Source organism: Bison bison, unplaced genomic scaffold (assembly GCF_000754665.1).
Source record: "Bison bison bison isolate TAMUID 2011002044 unplaced genomic scaffold, Bison_UMD1.0 scf7180017864188, whole genome shotgun sequence".
In the NCBI taxonomy this organism is placed as follows: domain Eukaryota; kingdom Metazoa; phylum Chordata; class Mammalia; order Artiodactyla; family Bovidae; genus Bison; species Bison bison.
The window spans coordinates 435,034-441,770 of NW_011494760.1; positions in this window are offsets into that span (position 1 = coordinate 435,034).

The window sequence follows — 6,737 nt, forward strand, 5'->3', positions numbered from 1 at the left end:
CATGGTTGCTTCCAGATTTTGATGATTATGAATAAAGCTGCTATAAATATTTGTATGCATACTTATATGTTGATATATTTTTTTAAATTAGTTTTCTAAATATCTGGAGATGAATGAGTATAGTAAAACTATTTTTCTCTTTGTAAGAAGTTCCACAACTCTCTTTTAGAGTTGTGGTACATTAAATAAAGGTTATCAAAGATTCATAAAAAGTGTAAAGATTTTTCTTGTATTATTAAACTACAATATTGCAAGCAAGTGAGTGACAACTTATACATTTAAGGAATTTTGCACAGTTTTAATTATCAATACAATAGAATATATATTTGTGGATTTTATGACTGTTTGTAGAGCAGTTTTAGGTTCACCACAAAATAAATAGGAGCAGAGATCTTTAATTTATCTGCTACGCCCACTTATGCATGTGTGTGTTTGTTAGTCACTCAGTCATGTCTGACTCTCTGTTACCCCATGGACTGCAGCTCACCAGGCTCTTTTGTCCATGGAATTCTCCAGGCAAGAATATTGGATTTGGTGGCCACTTCCTTCTCCAATATGAATCTTAGTAGTAGTAGTTTAGTCGCCAAGTTGTGTCCGCCTCTTGCGACCCCACAGACTGTAGCCTGCCATGTTCCTCTGTCCATGGGATTCTCCAGGCAAGATCACTGGAGTGGGTTGCCATTTCCTTCTCCCCCACTTATGCATAGCCTCCCTTATTATCAACACCTCCCACCAAAATAGTATACTTGTTATCAAGGATAAGCCCACAATGAGACATTATAATTGCCCAAATACAGAATTTATTTTCGGATTCCCACTTTGTTTTATACATTGTATGGGTTTGAACAAATGCATAAAGACATGTTGCCTAACAACATAGGAGATGTAAGAGACGCGGGTTAGATTCCTTGGATTACAAGATCCCCTGGAGGAAGGCATGGCAATCCACTCCAGTATTCTTGCCTGGTGAATCCCATAGACAGAGGAGCCTGGTGGATTAGAGTGCATAGGCTCACAAAGAGTGGGACACAACTGAAGCAACTTAGCATGCACACAAAGACATGCATCTGATATTATGAAAACATTAAGAGCATTTTCACTGCCCCAAGAATCTTTGGCTCTCAATCTATTCATTCCCTGTCCTATAAACACTGATCTTCTTATGGTTGCAGCAGTCTTGCCTCTCCAGAATGTTAGTTGGAATTATATAGTATGTAGCTATCTAGAACAGACTTTTCTCACCCAGTTTAGTCACTCAGTTATGTCTAACTCTTTGCTGCCTCATGGACTGAAGCACACCAGACTTTCCTGTCCATCACCAAACCCTGGAGCTTCTTCAAACTCATGTCCATTTAGTCAGTGATATCATCCAACCATCTCATCCTCTGTTGTCCCCTACTCCTCCTGCCTTCAATCTTTCCCAACATCAGGGTCTTTTTCACATCAGGCACCTTGGGGCTTCAGCTTCGGCATCAGTCCTTCCAATGAATATTCAGGACTGATTTCCCTTAGGATGGACTGGATGAATCTCCTTGCAGTCCAAGGGATTCTCAAGAGTCTCTTAACACCACAGATCAAAAGCACCAATTCTCTGGCTCTCAGCTTTCTTTATAGTCCAACTCTCACATCCATACATCACTACAGGAAAAACCATAGCTTTGACTAGACAGACCTATGTTGGCAAAGTATTATCTCTGCTTTTTAATATGCTGTCTAGCTTGGTCATAGCTTTTCTTCCAAGGAGCAAGTACCTTTTAATTTCATGGCTGCAGTCACCATCTGCAGTGATTTTGGAGATCAAGGAAATAAAGTCTGTCACTGTTTCCACTGTTTCTCCATCTATTTGCCATGAAGTGATGGGACTGGATGACATGATCTTTGTTTTCTGAATCTTGAGTTTTAAGCCAACTTATTCACTCTCTACTTTCACTTTCATCAAGAGGCTCTTTAGTTCCTCTTCACTTTCTGCCATAAGGGTGGTGTCATCTGCATATCTGAAGTTAATGATATTTCTCCCAGCAATCTTGACTTCAGTTTGTGCTTCATCCAGCAGAGCATTTTGCATGATGTACACTGCATGTAAGTTAAATAAGTAGGGTGACGATATACAGCCTTTACATACTCCTCTCCCACATTTGAACTAGTCTGTTGTTCCATGTCCGATTCTAACTGTTGCTTCTTGATCTGTGTACAGATTTCTCAGGAGGCAGGTAAGGTAGTCTGGTGTTCCCATCTCTTTAAGTATTTTCGGTAGTTTGTTGTGATCCACACAGTCAAAGGGATGTGTGTTTTTTTTTTTTTGGTTTTGTTTATGGTTGCATTTGCTGTGCAAATGCTTTTGAGCTTAATTAGGTCCCATTTATTAAATTTTGCTTTTATTTTCATTACTCCATGTGGTGGATCAAAAAGATCTTGCTGGAATTTATGTCGGAGAGTCTTCTGATTGTGTTTTCCTCTGAGAGTTTTATAGTATTTGGCCTGACATTTAGGTCTTTGATCCATTTTGAATTTATTTTTGTGTATGGTGTTAGGGAACTATTGTAATTTTATTCTTTTACATGTAACTGTCCAGTTTTCACAGTACCAAACATTGAAGAGGCTGTCTTTTCTCCACTGTATATTCTTGATCCTTTAATTTAGAAAATGAAACACTAAACTATACATTAAATCAAACAGTAAAACAACCTTATTCCAGATTATATAAAGTATAAAAAGAAATGCTGTGGCAACATTGTAAAAAAATTGGCAAAATCCATAAATTATTTTGTTTTTAAATTAGGAAGTATTTAAATGTTATGATTTAATTAAAAATTAAATTATTTAATACAGATTAATATTAGTCCTTTATGATTATATTACAACTAAAAATAGAATATTGTAGCTTAAATTTACATAAAACAAATAAAACATTACCATCAAAGTTCACCTCAGGACGGATTAAGTATCTATTAGCAACATAAACATTGATGTAACTCATCTAGATTCCTCAGAGATTAGGCAACAACATGGACTTCACTGGTGACTCACTGTTAAAGAATGCAGGAGATGCAGGTTCAATTCTTAGGCTGGGAAGATCCTTTAGAGAAGGAAATGGCAACTCACTCCAGTATTCTTGCTTGAGAAATCCATGGACAGAGGATCCTGGCGGGTTACAGTCCAAGGGATTGCAAAAGAATCAGACATGAATTAGTAACTAAACAGCAATAACCATAGGCAACAATATATGCAAAATAAAATGTTTTCAGAAAAAATTTAAGTGATTTCACAATGGTGATTATGTCTTTTTATGCTAATTGATGCTTTTGAACTGTGGTGTTGGAGAAGACTCTTGAGAGTCCCTTGGACTGCAAGGAGATTCAACCAGTCCATTCTAGAAGAGATCAGCCCTGGGTGTTCTTTGAAAGGAATGATGCTGAAGGCGAAACTCCAGTACTTCGGCCACCTCATGCGAAGAGTTGACTCATTGGAAAAGATTCTGATACTGGTAGGGATTGGAGGCAGGAGGAGAAGGCGACAACAGAAGATGAGTGGCAGGATAGCATCACCGACTAGATGGACATGAGTTGAGTGAACTCCGGGAGTTGGTGATGTACAGGGAGGCCTGGCGTGCTGCGATTCATGGGGTCGCAAAGAGTCAGACACGACTGAGCGACTGAATTGAACATATGTCCTTCCAACTAGAAATAAACATAAAATATTTGTATAAAAGGATGTATAAGCTACAAATAAAAATTGCCATTTGACTAATATGTTTCCATGATGTTTCCATTGAGCAGTGGGTAAATTTATAAAGGTACAATGTTCTGGGTTACACATAGTAACTAATGTTATAAATAATCATTAATAACTAGAAGCATAAAAATATGCTTAGAGATGTCAATTTCCAAATAAATCTTTAAAGTTTGAACCCTAATTTCTCTGGCTACTAAAGATTTTGGCAATGCCACCTTGAATTAAATTTGTATTTTACCTATTTCCTTATAACAAGAGATAATAATTTCATGGTAACAAGTAAGTATCAGAAAGATGAAGTCAACTTTGATTTATGTTTATAGAAAGAAATACATGTATCATATACATTTTTAAGATGATACTCAAAGCAAATTACTTGAGGTAATCTGTATAAACATCTGTTGGTATTGAAAGATAAAGGTATCACCTATCTTTTTAAACAGCATTCAAATATAAATTCTGAAATGCTGGTGTTTATTTGCCAGTTGTACAGTATTCACAATTACATATATTTGTTGACACTATATCCACTCACCATCAGTACAGTTCATTTCAGTCGCTCAGTCGTGTGGACTCTTTGTGACCCCATGGACCGAGCACGCCAGCCCTCGCTGTCCATCCCCAGCTACCGGAGTTCACTCAAACTCATGTCCATTGAGTCGGTGATGCCATCCAACATCTCATCTTCTGTCGTCCCCTTCTCCTCCAGCCTTCAATCTTTCTCAGCATCAGGGTCTTTTCCAATGAGTCAGCTCTTGACAGTAGGTAGCCAAAGTATTGGATTTTCAGCTTCAAGGTCAGTCCTTCCAATAAACATTCAGGACTGATTTCCTTTAGGATGGACTGGTTGGATCTCCTTGCAGTTCAAAGGACTCTTAAGAGTCTTCTCCAACACCACAGATCAAAAGCATCAATACTTCAGCACTCAGTTTTCTTTATAGTCCAACTCTCATATCCAAACGTGACTAGTGGAAAAACCATAGCCTTGACTAGATGGACCTTTGTTGGCAAAGTAATATCTCTGCTTTTTAATATGCTGTCTAGGTTGGCCATAACTTTTCTTCCAAGGAGTAAGTGTACTTTCATTTCATGGCTACAGTCACCATCTGCAGTGATGTGGGAGCCCCCCAGAAATAAAGTCTGCCACTGTTTCTCCATCTATTTGCCATGAAGTGATGGGACCCAATGCCATGATCTTTGTTGATCATGATCATATTGAGCTTTAAGCCAACTTTTTCACACTCCTCTTTCTCTTTCATCAAGAGGTTCTTTAGTTCTTCTTCACTTTCTGCCATAAGAGTGGTGTCATTTGCATATCTGAGGTCATTGATATTTCTCCCAGCAATCTTAATTCCAGCTTGTGCTTCATCAAGCCCAACATTTCTCATGATATACTCTACATATAAGTTAAGTAAGCAGGGTGACAATATACAGCCTTGATATACTCCTTTTCCTATTTGGAATCAGCCTGTCGTTCCATGTCCAGTTCTAACTGTTGCTTCCTGACCTGCATACAGATTGCTCAAGACGCAGTTCAGGTGGTCTGGTATTCCCATCTCTTTCAGAATTTTCCACAATTTATTGTGATCCATACAGTCAAAGGCTTTGGCATAGTCAATAAAGCAGAAATAGATGTTTTTCTGGGACTCTCTTGCTTTTTCCATGATCCAGCGGATGTTGGCAATTTGATCTCTGGTTCCTCTGCCTTTTCTAAAACCAGCTTGAACATCTGAAAGTTCACGGCTCATGTATTGTTCAAGTTTGGCATGGAGTACTCTGAGCATTACTTTACTAGTGTGTGAGATGAATGCAATTCTGCAATAGTTTTAGCATTCTTTGGCATTGCCTTTCTTAGGAATTGGAATGAAAACTGGTATTTTCCAGTCCTGTGGCCACTGCTGAGTTTTCCAAATTTGCTGACATATTCAGTGCAGCACTTTCACAGCATCATCTTTTAGGATTTGAAATAGCTCAACTGGAATTCTGTCACCTCCACTAGCTTTACTTGTAGTGATGCTTCCTAAGGCCCACTTGACTTCACATTCCAGGATGTTTGTCTCTAGGTGAGTGGTCATGCCATCATAATTAATTGGGTCATGAAGATCTTTTTTTGTATAGTTCTTCTGTGTATTCTTGCCACCTCTTCTTAATATCTTCTGTTTCTGTTAGGCCCATACCATTTCTGTCCTTTACTGAGCATATCTTTGCATGAAATTTTCCCTTGGTATCTCTAATTTTCTTGAAGAGATCTCTAGACTTTCCCATTATATTGTTTTCCTCTATTTCTTTGCATTTGTCACTGAGGAATGCTTTATTATCTCTCCTTGTTATTCTATGGAACTCTGCATTCAAATGGGTATATCTTTCCTTTTCTCCTTTGCTTTTCACTTTTCTTTTCACAGTTATTCATAAGGCCTCATCAGACAGCCATTTTGCCTTTTTGCATTTCTTTTCTTGGCATTGGTCTTGCTCCCTGTCTCCTGTACAATGTCATGAACCTCCATCCATAGTTTATCAGGCATTCTGTCTATCATATCTAGTCCCTTAAATCCATTTCTCACTTCCACTGTATAATCAAAAGGGATTTGATTTAGGTCTTACCTGAATGGTCTAGTGATTTTCTCTACTTTCTTCAATTTAAGTCTGAATTTGGCATAAGAAGTTCATGATCTGAGCCACACTCAGCACCCTGTCTTGTTTTTGCTGACTGAATAGAGCTTTTTCATCTTTGACTGCAAAGAATATAATCAATCTGATTTCAGTTTTGACCATACAGTGAAGTTCATGTGTAGAGTCTTCTCTTGTGTTGTTGGAAAAGGATGTTTGATATGACTAGTGTTTTCTCTTGGCAAAACTATTAGCCTTTGTCCTGCTTCATTCTGTACTCCAAGGCCAAACTTGCCTGTTACTCCAGGTGTTTCTTGACTTCCTACTTTTTGCATTCCAGCCCGCTATGATGAAAAGGACATCTTTTTTGGGTGTCAGTTCCAAAGTTCTTGTAGATC